Raw genomic sequence first — 12284 nt, 5'->3', positions numbered from 1 at the left:
TGTTGGCCTGAAGTTAAGGAAGGTAGACTATGACCCAGATAACGTAAAAGTTACATCCATAAGCATTTACTTAGGTTTTCTTTCCATAAATAGATACAAAGAGGAAACTACACCAGAAATAAAATGATATCTGGACAATTCTTTTAAAATACTTTTCTCATCTTTTAATCACAAGTACAATTATCAATAACCATTTCAGGCAAATAATGTTCTAAGCTAATAATAACTTTAGTTGTTGTCCTAAAAAGCCATATTCTCCTTCATCAAGGTAAAATGCCCATGAAAATTTAAAACCGCAACAAATAAACAGCTGTATGAAACATAAAATACTGAAAGACCTCTTAAAATGTGTTTAGGTATTAAGGGGATATGTTGATATGTAAAAACTTTTAACCACAGATTTGTAATACAGATAGCACTTTAAATTAGATTAGATATTTTAAAGGGATTCTATGAAAAAAAAGGCAGATCAAAAGTTTCAATTACATTTATGTTCTGCAAGTACTTGAGGAACTTGCAGAAGAAAATCTATCCCAAGATTGCTTTAAACAAAGATGATTATTTATATAGCTGTTTGAAAAGATGCGTAATGCTGCTTATCTGAAATGTCACATTCAGGTTCTGATATTAAAAAGCAGCTAACAAGGCTTTTTCAACTATGGATTTGAATGACAATAGTGACATCAAGTGGCAATTGTTGTTAATTGCTACTGTGTCTTGACATGAAACCCCTGCTGATGCTATCCCTGTTATAATGATGATGCCAATGTGTAGACTTCAGATACAATGCTAATTCAGCTGGCATTACTTGTACAGCAATTATAAAGGTGATATCACCATGAATATTAAATGCACAGTCTTTCACAGTCAAGTAATTTAAACATATTCCTATGCATAATGTAGCAGAGCCCAAAATGTAGTGACAGAAGTACAAACAGAATATGACAGCAGAGCATCTGCCTCAGAAGGTGCTGCAGCCTTTAAGAGCATCAAAAGCCCTGAATAAAGTGGCTTCAGGAGTGCTTCCCTGACTCTGGGTCCTGCTGCTTGCTCCAGCCCCGCTCAGCCTTCTCGCTGGTGGGAGACCTGCACGTACCGCCCTCCCTTGCTCAGCTGGCTCAGGGCACGCACTCAGCATTTCGCATGGCTGAGAGGGATTCACTGGACGGAAGGAGGGCAAAGATGAGTGGCCAAGGATACACTGAATGCCCATATTTTTGGTCCTTATGTGAATCCCAGTATCTCTCCAATCTGCTGTTTGCTACTTTCCTCACTCCCCTCCCTATGCCCATGACCACAGCGTGACAGAACTTCCCCCAGCTTTTTTAGTTCTCTATTATAAAGTTTGTTTCATTTCTATACTCAAAAGTGCCATTGGCACTAGTGCTCACTGTTAAGGGCCTGAATGTTAAGGCTGCAGGCTTAGCTGTGAGGACAGGTATCTTCTGGCAGCAAAAACCTGTCAGAAACCACTGGAGCTTATCACAGGTTTGGGGGCACATGTGCAGGTCTCATCCAGAGCACTTCTCAGATAATAATACACTGCTCAAACAAACTTCCATGAGGTGCCCTGCATCTGCAGGCCACGGTTTTGACAAAAGCTTCTTCTCTACATCTAGTGTATGGACAGGGGACATGTAAAGAGTTTGAAGCAAAGGCAGACATTTGAGGTAACTCTGGTTTTTCAGATTTACAGGAGGGAGGGTACGTATTATGTGCAACAACTGCTGTATGCAGTGTGAGACTTTAGAGGAATTTGGGGAACAAGGCAGAAAAGGAATTTCTTTATTTATACAGTTTTAATAACAGCCCATGTGGATAAGCAGCTGCTTTTGCTCGAAGGCACAGTGTGCATAAGACGCCCTGCTCTATTCCACTGTTCCCTGATGTGTTACACTGAAGAGAATCAATTTCCACGGCATTTCTGTAAAAGCAATAACTGAGAGTGCTACACTAATGGATATTTATAATGACACTGAACCTTTATGCCTGCTTCATTTGGGTGAGAAATACTGACGGGCTTTGGTACGTACAGCAGCAGGCTGAGGTAGCAGATGTCTCTTTGCGACTAAGACAGCTTTCGCAGGGACCTGCGGCAGCACCTTCCCTGGAGCGCTCCCGGGACCCACGGAGATAACCAGCGCAGGAGACACAGAGAATGGCTCTGAAGCTCCCCAAGGACATACAAGCTCGCCTTTTTACAGAGCAGGACCATGAAGTCCTCTAGTCTTTATAAGAGCATTGCTCAAAGATTCTGCTGCAAAAACTTCTTTTACACCCCAATTTATTTATTTTTCTATAGGGACCTGTCTAGGTGCTCTGGCCATTTCTCATAATAAAGCAATAAATCATCTTGATTATTTAGGCTTTGTGTGACAGCAAAGCACAGCTACTGCACCTTCTGGTAGGCAAAAGCTTAAAAGAAAGCATCTACTCAATAACAGGATAAAAATAAAACCTAGACTAGTGCTTCCAAAATGCAGAATGACCACTTTTTTCATAAACATATGAGACAATGGCACATCTAAAGATTCATAAACATATGAGACAATGGCACATCTAAAGAGGCTGATCTGAATCTTCTTTAATTGTCAAGTAGACACAGCACATAAAAGCAGTGACCTACAGAACAGCATGACGCTCATGCAGCCGTCAGGGAATTTCACACCCTCAGGCCTGAGGCATCTGTCCTCTCCTTCCTTCCTCTTTGAGTCTTTTCACCAGTTTTGACAGGTTTTTTTGAGAAAAGGGAATTTCTTTTGTTTTGCTTTTATTATTACAAGTACAGATATTTTTAACCCCAGTTTCAGCCCAAAGATAATAATGATAATTCCAAAGATAAAAATAAATTTAATGAGTATTTTTCCAAAAGAACTTTGAACTTAAAGCCTTCCAGACTTTCAGAAGCAGGTTAGATTCAAGTTTTTAATCTCAGTTTGCCTCAGAAGTTCTTACTGAAGGAAAGCTGAAACAAGGTTAACTTCCTGTCTGTCACTGAAGAAAGGTGTAATAGCAAAATAAACTTCTTAATTGTTTAAAACCACAGTAATTTCTGATTTTAAAAGACAATTATTTTTCAGGTAGTGAAAATCTTTTAAAATCATACAATCTTGATAGATCTTTTGGAACAAACCTTGTATCAGAACAGCTCCCAGGATGTCGATACTACTGAGCAGAACTCAGCTGTGTTCTTGGCCAGCATCTAGAAAATTTCTATCAATGCTTTTATACTGGGGATGAAAAGGATTTGCATCTTGCATATTTCTTCTGGTAGCCCTTCCTTGTTTTGACTATTTGTACAGCACAAATGCAACAATATATGTTGTGTTAGATTCAAGGTCATGTTCTAAGCTAAATTTTTATGATCTTTAAACATGCTTTTGAGAAAGCTTTTGAAAACTTGTCTTTGAGAAACATGCTGAGATCTGACCCCACATACTAGAGTTTTCATTTATTGAAAATATTTTCTTGGAAACACATTTCCAGTTTACCAGCTCTGATAAAATGTGTCTGTTTTTCATTAAGGACCACAAGGTGGCAGGTGAAACACAGAACAAACATACCACTGGAAAGCATACAGAAGAAAACTAGGATGCAATTGTACTAAGCTGACCATTACCTGAAAATTCAAACAATTTTAAGATGCAATCTAAATTTCTTTTTTTTTTTGGGGGGGGGGGTGGAGAAGGAATGGGAGGGAGGTCTTTTCCAGTGCAAGTTCATTACATTGGACAAGAGATAAAGTGCACAAGTCTGCCATTAGCAAGAGGGACCGTTATTCAAATAATTCTCATCATAAGTTTGAAAGTTTGTAAAGACAAATGCAAACAAACAAAGAACATCTGTAATGACTGCTGGAATGTATATTATTCTTCCAGGAAGATACTGCAGAGCAAACTTAGACCTTCTAAAAGCTTAATTTTAATATAAATGTATATTTGAGCATTCTAAAACAGACTCTGAGATCTATTACCCATAGAAGGAAAGTTCAGAACAATCAGTGTAAAACTTCAGAAAATTTATTCCATGAGTTCCATGCAGTGGCCATAAGAACTGCACAGCCTGTAATATATGCAACGGTGATGTGCTAAGACTTCATTTTAATGAAAGCTATTATCCTCCAGTAAAAGTTTTTTGTTCAACATTCAACTATATTTTTAAATGCAGCAATATGGCATCTGGTACCATTGTGCTATATAGAACGAAAGGTCTGAGCCTGTTCACACAGATGTGTATCTGAGTGCAGTGAAAAATCTTTCACTCATGTCATGATCTTCTGAATTCAGCTGATTCAGCAGGAGGCTTCTGGGTGTCTAAAAGATATTAACACTCTGAGAGTGTTAACTGTTAGAAGCTACTCGTCGGGGCGTCTTCTTGTTATAGGCTTTATCCCAGATGATAACATGACCTTTCAGCCATTACTAGCAAATAGAATAGCATGTGTCGATATGTCTTGTTTTCTGAATCGTACTGCACGGAAAGACTTCTGTTCTTCACATCACTTCAGAAGCATTCCCAAAAGCAAGAAAGGTCTTTTTGCCCCATCCTAACTATCATCCCAGCCTGTCTGTGCCATGTTTGCTGTATGATGATGAGTTCTGGTGACTCCAGGCCTCTTAGATCCCTCCAGGTATCTCACCTACTGGGTAAATGGCAGTAAGCTGATGGAAGACTCCCACATAACAGGTCCATGTGCCCTGCCTGGCCAGGAGGCTTGGGAAAGGGACATACTGATATCTGTGGGCATTCAGACAATTCGAACATATAGGACTGGTGTTTGGTACCCAGTGCTCGTGGGCTGATACATGGCATTCATACTTAATATCTATTTTATGTATACACTGTTCACAAAAATATTCACTCCATTTTTTTTGAAGATCTTTTTCTTGAATTTGCTGTTATATCTGTGCTGAAAATAAACCTTACATCATTCAAGGATAATATGTGCTAATTATGTATACAAACAACAGGAAGAGAGGGCCGTGTATGTATTTCTGGAAGCCAAGGAAATGATTAACAGGGTTGATTCATTTTGATTTACTATAAATTTCTCAATACAGAAGAAGTATTATTGTTAAAACCATAGATCTTCAGCAGAATAGTCATCAGGAATTACCTACTGCTAAATGAATGAGAATGAACCGCACTTACTAAAACAATGATTAAGGCCTGGGCTATCAGTGAATGGGGCTGAACATTATAGTCCATATACTTCAGGCTTTATTCCTCTCTTTTTAAAATAAAGAAAAGTGTTGGCATAAACATTAGTTTTATATAAGAAAAATGAGATTTCACTAAATGTATCTGTTGGATATGGCTCAGAATCACAGAATTTGGACCAGGTCTGCAGTCATTCAGAGTCTGAAAGGTTTCAAATCTGGAGCTGGAAACTGTGCAGCACTAAATATGCTCACCTCCTATGAGTCTTCACTCATCACTTCACTTACAGATAGGCTGTATCTTAATTTAACTTCAAGGCACACAGGTGTTGTCAATTAAACATGACAATTTTTTGCTCTTATTGAAGTGCCAATACAAAACACAAAGACAGCAAATGTAAACCACCACCTGCATCGATTTGGTTATCTAGACATCTCCTTGCAGCCTTGTAATAAAGTAACATGTTATCCTTTATGATTTTGTAATGACTGACAGCTTGACAACTATTTGGAGAGAACTGTAGTTATTTAAGCCACAGTGCAGAGCTCTGGCAGGTTATGTACTTCTGGGAACTGTAATTAAGGACCTGGGAGACTTTTGACACCCTGGATGGTGCTTTGCATCAAATCTGCAACACTTGTGCAAGAGTTTGGATTTGAAAAGAAAAAGGGGAGTGGGGGAGAGAAAAAGAAATAAATTGTGCTCTAATACACTGCTGAAAGAAAGGACATTTTTCAGCCTGCTATTGGCTTAAATTAGGATTAAGTTATTAGCCTCCTTTCATGGGAAACATCAAGAGCATTGGTATTTCAGAGACTGAAAATGGAAATAAAGGTTAAAACCTAGAAGAAGGGGAGAGGGAGAGAAGCTGAAGCATTTGGGGAAATACTCAAGGCTGAAAAGTAAGCATGGCCTGATTCTGAACCTAGCAGCAATTGAGTACTTTACACTTCTTATGCTAGTGAATTCGAAGGCATCAGGGAACATTCCCAGCTGCTGGAACTCACATTCTGTACAGCCAAACTGGCAGGATAGTCCCTTTCGGCCCATGAGAAATATCACTCTCCTAAATAATTGCCACGTGCGCTTCAGGAGTTAGAAAGGGTCAGGGACTATTCCTAACAGCCATTTTGGATGCAGATACCCTGTTTCAGATGGATGAGAGGCATTCCAAGCCAATCGGCCTCTTTGATAAGGCATGGTCCAGGTATGTTTAACTTATTAGCACGGATTCAGCATCAGATCAGGGCTCCATGCTGTCCCAGGGAAGCGAAGACAGCACAGCTTGAGAAGATTATAAAAAAGGGAGTAACACAGTGTTACTATTTTCAAATAGAAGCTATCAAAATCTTCCCCTCTTTACCTTCATCCTTCTCTACCATCTTTTGCCGTGGCATCATTTCCACAGAGATAGCTTCACTGGGTTCATGTGAAGTATGTGCCTGGAAAGAGGACTGGACTCATAAAATTGCCTCCTTTTCACAAGTAAGAGGGGGAAAAAAAAAAGAAAGCTCAGCAAAACAGCAAAAGAATATCAAAATAATTCAAATGTGGAGTGGCTTTGTTAAACTGTTAGTGCTGAATAGAAACACCATTTCTCTTTGAGAAACCTCCAGAGTTTATCTTGACATTGTACTTGTGACATTGCATCACAGCGTGGCCGCAATCACAGCTGGGACACAACACAGAAACAGCAGCTACTCAGAGGTATTTTACTCCCAAACCCACCCTCCCTCCATCTCTCTTTTCTCCTACTTCCAAACTGTTAGAAAAGCTCCCAGCAGCTCTGCTCATTCATTCAGTCTTTTGGGTGGTATCAATAGGTTGCAATAGCTGGATACATGTACTTTCACACAGATTTCTTATTGGAAAATTGTGTAGTCACCCAAAACAGTATGCAACAATTTCCAAAAGAATTCAGACCATCTATTATGCAGGAACATCACTGTTAATGTTTGGCACATGCTAACTCACAGGAGGTAAGGCTAATCTGAGACTACCTCTGCAAGTGACTGCGAAGAGCACTGGTTTCCACAGTGTTCCCCTGCTGTAGCGCTCATTATCCATGCACGTGTATCACTACACTGCCACTGCGGCAGCAGGCAGAACAGGCTCTCAGTCAGAATCCAAACACCCGAAATTTTGTTTCTGAAGATATCAGGACTGGGAACAATTTCTCATTGATGAAATCAAGCAGAATTAGTTTCTACCAAATTCCTGAATTCCTTGTATGCTGATAGTACAAAGCATGCAGAGAAAATATTCTTTAAAATAACCTATTATATAAAAAATGTGCATTCTCTTTTCATAAAACAGCATGGAAAATCCACAAAAAGCAAGGACAAAGGTGCTGTGATTATCGAATGAAAATTTCTAAATTGAATGAAAATTTCTAAAACATGGTGGTATTTTTCCTTTATTTAACTCTAAATAAACATACATCATTCAGGGACCATTAAGTGTTAAGAGAAGAATGTCAAGATATTTAAAATACAGGTAACAGGGTCTGTCATGTTTGAATCTAACAGTAAAAATACAGTAAAGTTGTATGAAACATAAAATGGGTAAATACGTAACAAGTCAATGTTCTGACTGTCATCATGCTTTGATATTACTTCATATGCTCATGTAAATAGTTTTATCTAAGTGATACAGGTTAGTGTATTTAAGATTAGCATTTTCTTGTCCTTAGGTTAGTCACAGGCAATAAATTTTGATAAGGCATATTAAATATTATATGTTGATAGAAAATTACATTAGTGACCCTGAACAAGTGTCCAATTATCTCTAAAAGACATAACCACCTTTGCTATTTGATTTTAATTGCTTACCGTTAGCTTTTTTACTACCTTGCTACAAAGACAGCAGCTTGCTATCCATTCCCCTGTCAGAATTTTGTGGGCAAGAGTATAATTCTATTTTTGCTGGGCCTGTCATTTTAAATCCTGCCATAAAAGCTATGCCACTTGCAAAATATCTGTAAATAGCACAAAAATTAAAGTAGCTTAAAAAAACGAGAAACGTGAAGGCATAGCCAAAGTAAGGCTGTGTCCATAAGGCAGGACAGATGGCGAACACCATAATCCCAATGCCACTTTTTGGTGAGAGCTATTGGTAGATCTCCTTTCTGAATATTGCATCACTTTGCATGGAAACGAGAGCACAGGAAGAGGAGGCAAGTGAAGAGGGAGACTATGATGAACATGTAGATCTCTTCCCAACTTTTTTCCAGTTAGGTCACAGCTAGGTGACATATTGAGACTGAGAACTAGGAAATGCTTGTCCCAAAACACCGTCATAGCCTAAGCATCTGACACAGCCCTCCAGTCTTGATAGTCTGTCTGGCTGTCGAGATCAAAGAGGATCATTCAAGTGTCTCCTCTGCTCTTCAGTGTAACTCCTGCTACTACATTAAGCATTATCAAGCCACAGTCTATGCAACAGACAAACAAACAAAGAGGACAGCCCTGAGCCATACAGTCACTGTAAATTATATTTTGGCAACTGGGTACAAACCAGAAAGATATTCTTTGTAAAGAACAGAAAACAAGGAGAAATTGCATTGAAAAATAAGTATTTGAAAACACGACCTAGATTTATTTAGGAAAAAAATTATCGTTCTTGGGGTAGGAGTAAAGGAGTTTAAGAGATTACATCACAAAACCATAGCTTTTTAAAATCAGAGCATCTTGCCTTGATAAAAAAAAAAATGACAGGTTCACCTATCCGTGCTCGTGTGGAAAGGCAGTTAATCTGGTGAATTTTAAAAACAACACAACTGAAATTTTGTGAAACACCCATAAAAATGAAGGTACTAAAATTCTGCTGGATGGAGGGACAAATTACTTCAGAAACATGAGTTTATTAGTAAAGACATGCATGTGGTTTGTACATTCATACTTATGTATCTGTACAAATGGGGGAACATGCATTTCAGGCATATATTCCAAATGGCAACAACTAGTTCCACAACTGCACACTCCTCAAAAAAATAAAAATAAAATCTGTATTTTGTACCCTCTTCTCAACCTCTGTATGAATATATTTACAGCAGAAATCTAACAGGTCTTTCCGGCTTATGTTGTCCATAGAGAAGAATGTCAGGAAAGAGATTTCACCTCAGTCTGGAAAACAAGGAATTTTAATTACCATTTTTGTTGATCTTTTATACAGAGATACAAGGTGTGAACAGCATTTTACAAGTCCACATGCACTAAAAACACAGTAGCTGCACTCCTGGATTTCACAGGCTGTAAACTAAGCCCATCAACATAACTGTTGAACTTTTAAAATCGGTTTTGCCAAATACTTCTTAAATTCACGAGAGGCTTTTTTTCATCCATTCTACTAACAATCAGGGCATAAGGAACATCGCAAAAAATGTGTTCTTGCTCAGGACCTCCACTTATCTCATTATCTATGTGGATCTTCAGAAAATTCCCACGTGAAGGGAAGAATCAGACCAAAGACTTCTCGGCAAGAATGAAAAGGTCAGTGAGGGAGTCCTCACAGAGGATATCAGCAAGTGAAAAATTGAAAGAAGAAACAAAAAGGCAGCTGTTTATCTGCTACATAGTCCAAACATCATTTGGAAACAGTATTTAACAAAAGCTTTAGTTTTTCAAAAGCCTGATTTGCCTTGAGGATGCCCAAATGAGTAGGTATCCTGCCTACAACCTTGAAGGACCTTGAACCTTCTCTTTTAGTACAAAGGAGTACTTTTTTATTATTATGTCCATTGCAGAACAAGCAATGTGAAAGGTACAGCATGTTGCACCAGGTCATTTATCACCTGACACAATGAGACAGATGGTGAATTACAGATTACATCACCTGTTCATTCAAACATGACAGCCACCTTGTCAGAAACAGCGTAGACTTAATTAGGCAAAAAAAGAAGTATTGCATAAATAACATTAAAAGGTGATTATCAGATTAGCAGTTGTTTTTATTAGCATTCTATGCCTCTTCTCGAATGCCAACCGCACATTTTCAAACCACAGTTTAATGGGCCTGTGTTTTGCTAAAGGCCTTTGCAACAAGAAGCAAATCTGTCCCGATTTGGTCTGACAGGCAGCCCCAGGAACAGGGAGAAAAATAAATCTACTTGAACACCCCGTTCCTTGTGCTCAAGCCCTGGGACCTAGATTCCAACTTTCTGATTTGTATTCTTTCTTTATGTCAGAATTATTCAGGTATAAATAATCAAGTTAATTTGACCAGAAAGTCTGCTTGCTCACTGCTTTAACTTCCTACAGATTTAACTCTTCAGCGAGTTTCCAAAAAACTTTTCCAAAAAAAGTGGAAAATGTGAATGCTCTGAGATTTAAATATGCTCAAGCTTCTTCTAGAAAAGCACTGTACCCCAATAACTACATGGCACAGGAATGCACAAATTAGCACAGGCACAAGCAGCTTGACTGGACACTATCTCTAGCAGAGTCTGACCCATAAATCCCATCTGATCACCCTCCTCTTCTTGTAACATCCATGCATTTGGGAAGTCCACCACATACTCTTCACCCATAACAGAGTTATACTTCCTGTAGGAATTAAGTTTGCGGTGGCATCACTGTTGCATTAACAGATATGGGGCATTTAACATGCAAGTGCTTCTCCACTTCCTCATTATACTGAAGTAGAAACTAACCAGACTCTGCCACTTAGCTCCTGACTATCCTTAAAGCAGCTACTGATTGTTCTTGCAGGTCGCTGTGCGTGTGTTACAGAAAGGGATCCTGCTTACCTTTAAAGACACCAAAGGGGTTTTAAGTAAAATCAGGAAGTCTGAGAACATTAAAGTTTCGAATTTTTATATGTGATAAATAGCTGAAACAAGTCTTGTAGTAATGGAAAAAACAGTTCTGAAGGGTTTTTCTCAAAAAATAATTAAAACTGATTAAAAAGAAAAGCAACTACATGTACTATGAGTGTAATACAAGTCTTTCAGCTATGAGGCTATGAACCAATTTACAGTTGGAAACAGAGTCAACAGGTGTTGCTACATGGCTTTCCTGTATGCCATTAGAGTGTGTACACAGACTTGGCTTAACCTCAATTATGCAGTTATCTGGCAGAATACCCTTAAAAATACTAAAGAAGAAAAGGGGGTTTCCAGATGCAGTAATATTTTATTCTAATTTTCCCTTTCTAGCCCCTGGGTCTCGGGAATCCCAAGCCACCAGTTTATCTCTTCTGGAACTTCTGATTCAGTGTGTCAGCAAAACATGCAGCCCACCACAGCGCTACGGTGATGGGGCTTAAATCAAGTGCAGACTTCCTCTTCCCTCTCCAACCTTAATAGTAAGCCCATGTCTCCAAACTCGGGTGTAATTCCTAAGCATCCAGAGCAGCAACTAACTACTTGTGCCTGTTACTCGTCCTGTTTTCCTTTGCTGTGATGAAAATGAAGCCAGTTCTGCCTCCACCCCAGCAGCAGAAACTGGCCCATTGTTGTATGAAAACAATGTCACACAACTCAGCTCGATCCAAAACCCACTGGCCCGTGGCCATGGACAGGCTCTTCAAAACCAGTGCAAGACACATAAAAGCCCCACGTCACAAAAACACTCTACATTTTATAACAAAACAAATAAGTTAAACAGAAGACTACAGTAACACTTTTGGCACTATTACTGCCACTTTTTAAAACCACAAATTTTTTTAAGTGTATTTAAAATTATAAATAAACATGAAATCAGCAAAAACACGTGGCAGCAAGATGTGCAATTAACTTTCTGTACAGTGTCTTACGATTTTTAGGACAGTGACACTCATAAGCTGTTAGTGGGAGACACCACAAGTGTGTCTTTACACAGTGTTTTCGTAGTACGTGCTTGCTCTTGGTGTCCGCTGCGCATTATTTTCTTCTAGGTAACAAAATCTTTCTTATATATCAGAGCTGAAGCAGCATAACAAATAACAGTACTCACATGCTCGATAAAGAGAGGGGCACATACATCAAAGGGACACCTGAACCTTGTGTGCCACAACACAGAGAAATCACTCCTCTGGGGAATGACCTAGCGCATTTGAAGGATACAGAACAAAACAAAAGCTGAATGTAGAATAACTCTAGACTTTTTTATATGACTAATAGAACGTTACTAGTGTGGCAGCCTGGG

Source organism: Dromaius novaehollandiae, chromosome 2, assembly GCF_036370855.1.
Source record: "Dromaius novaehollandiae isolate bDroNov1 chromosome 2, bDroNov1.hap1, whole genome shotgun sequence".
Lineage (NCBI taxonomy): Eukaryota > Metazoa > Chordata > Aves > Casuariiformes > Dromaiidae > Dromaius > Dromaius novaehollandiae.
Note: the sequence above shows the minus strand (reverse complement) of the source record.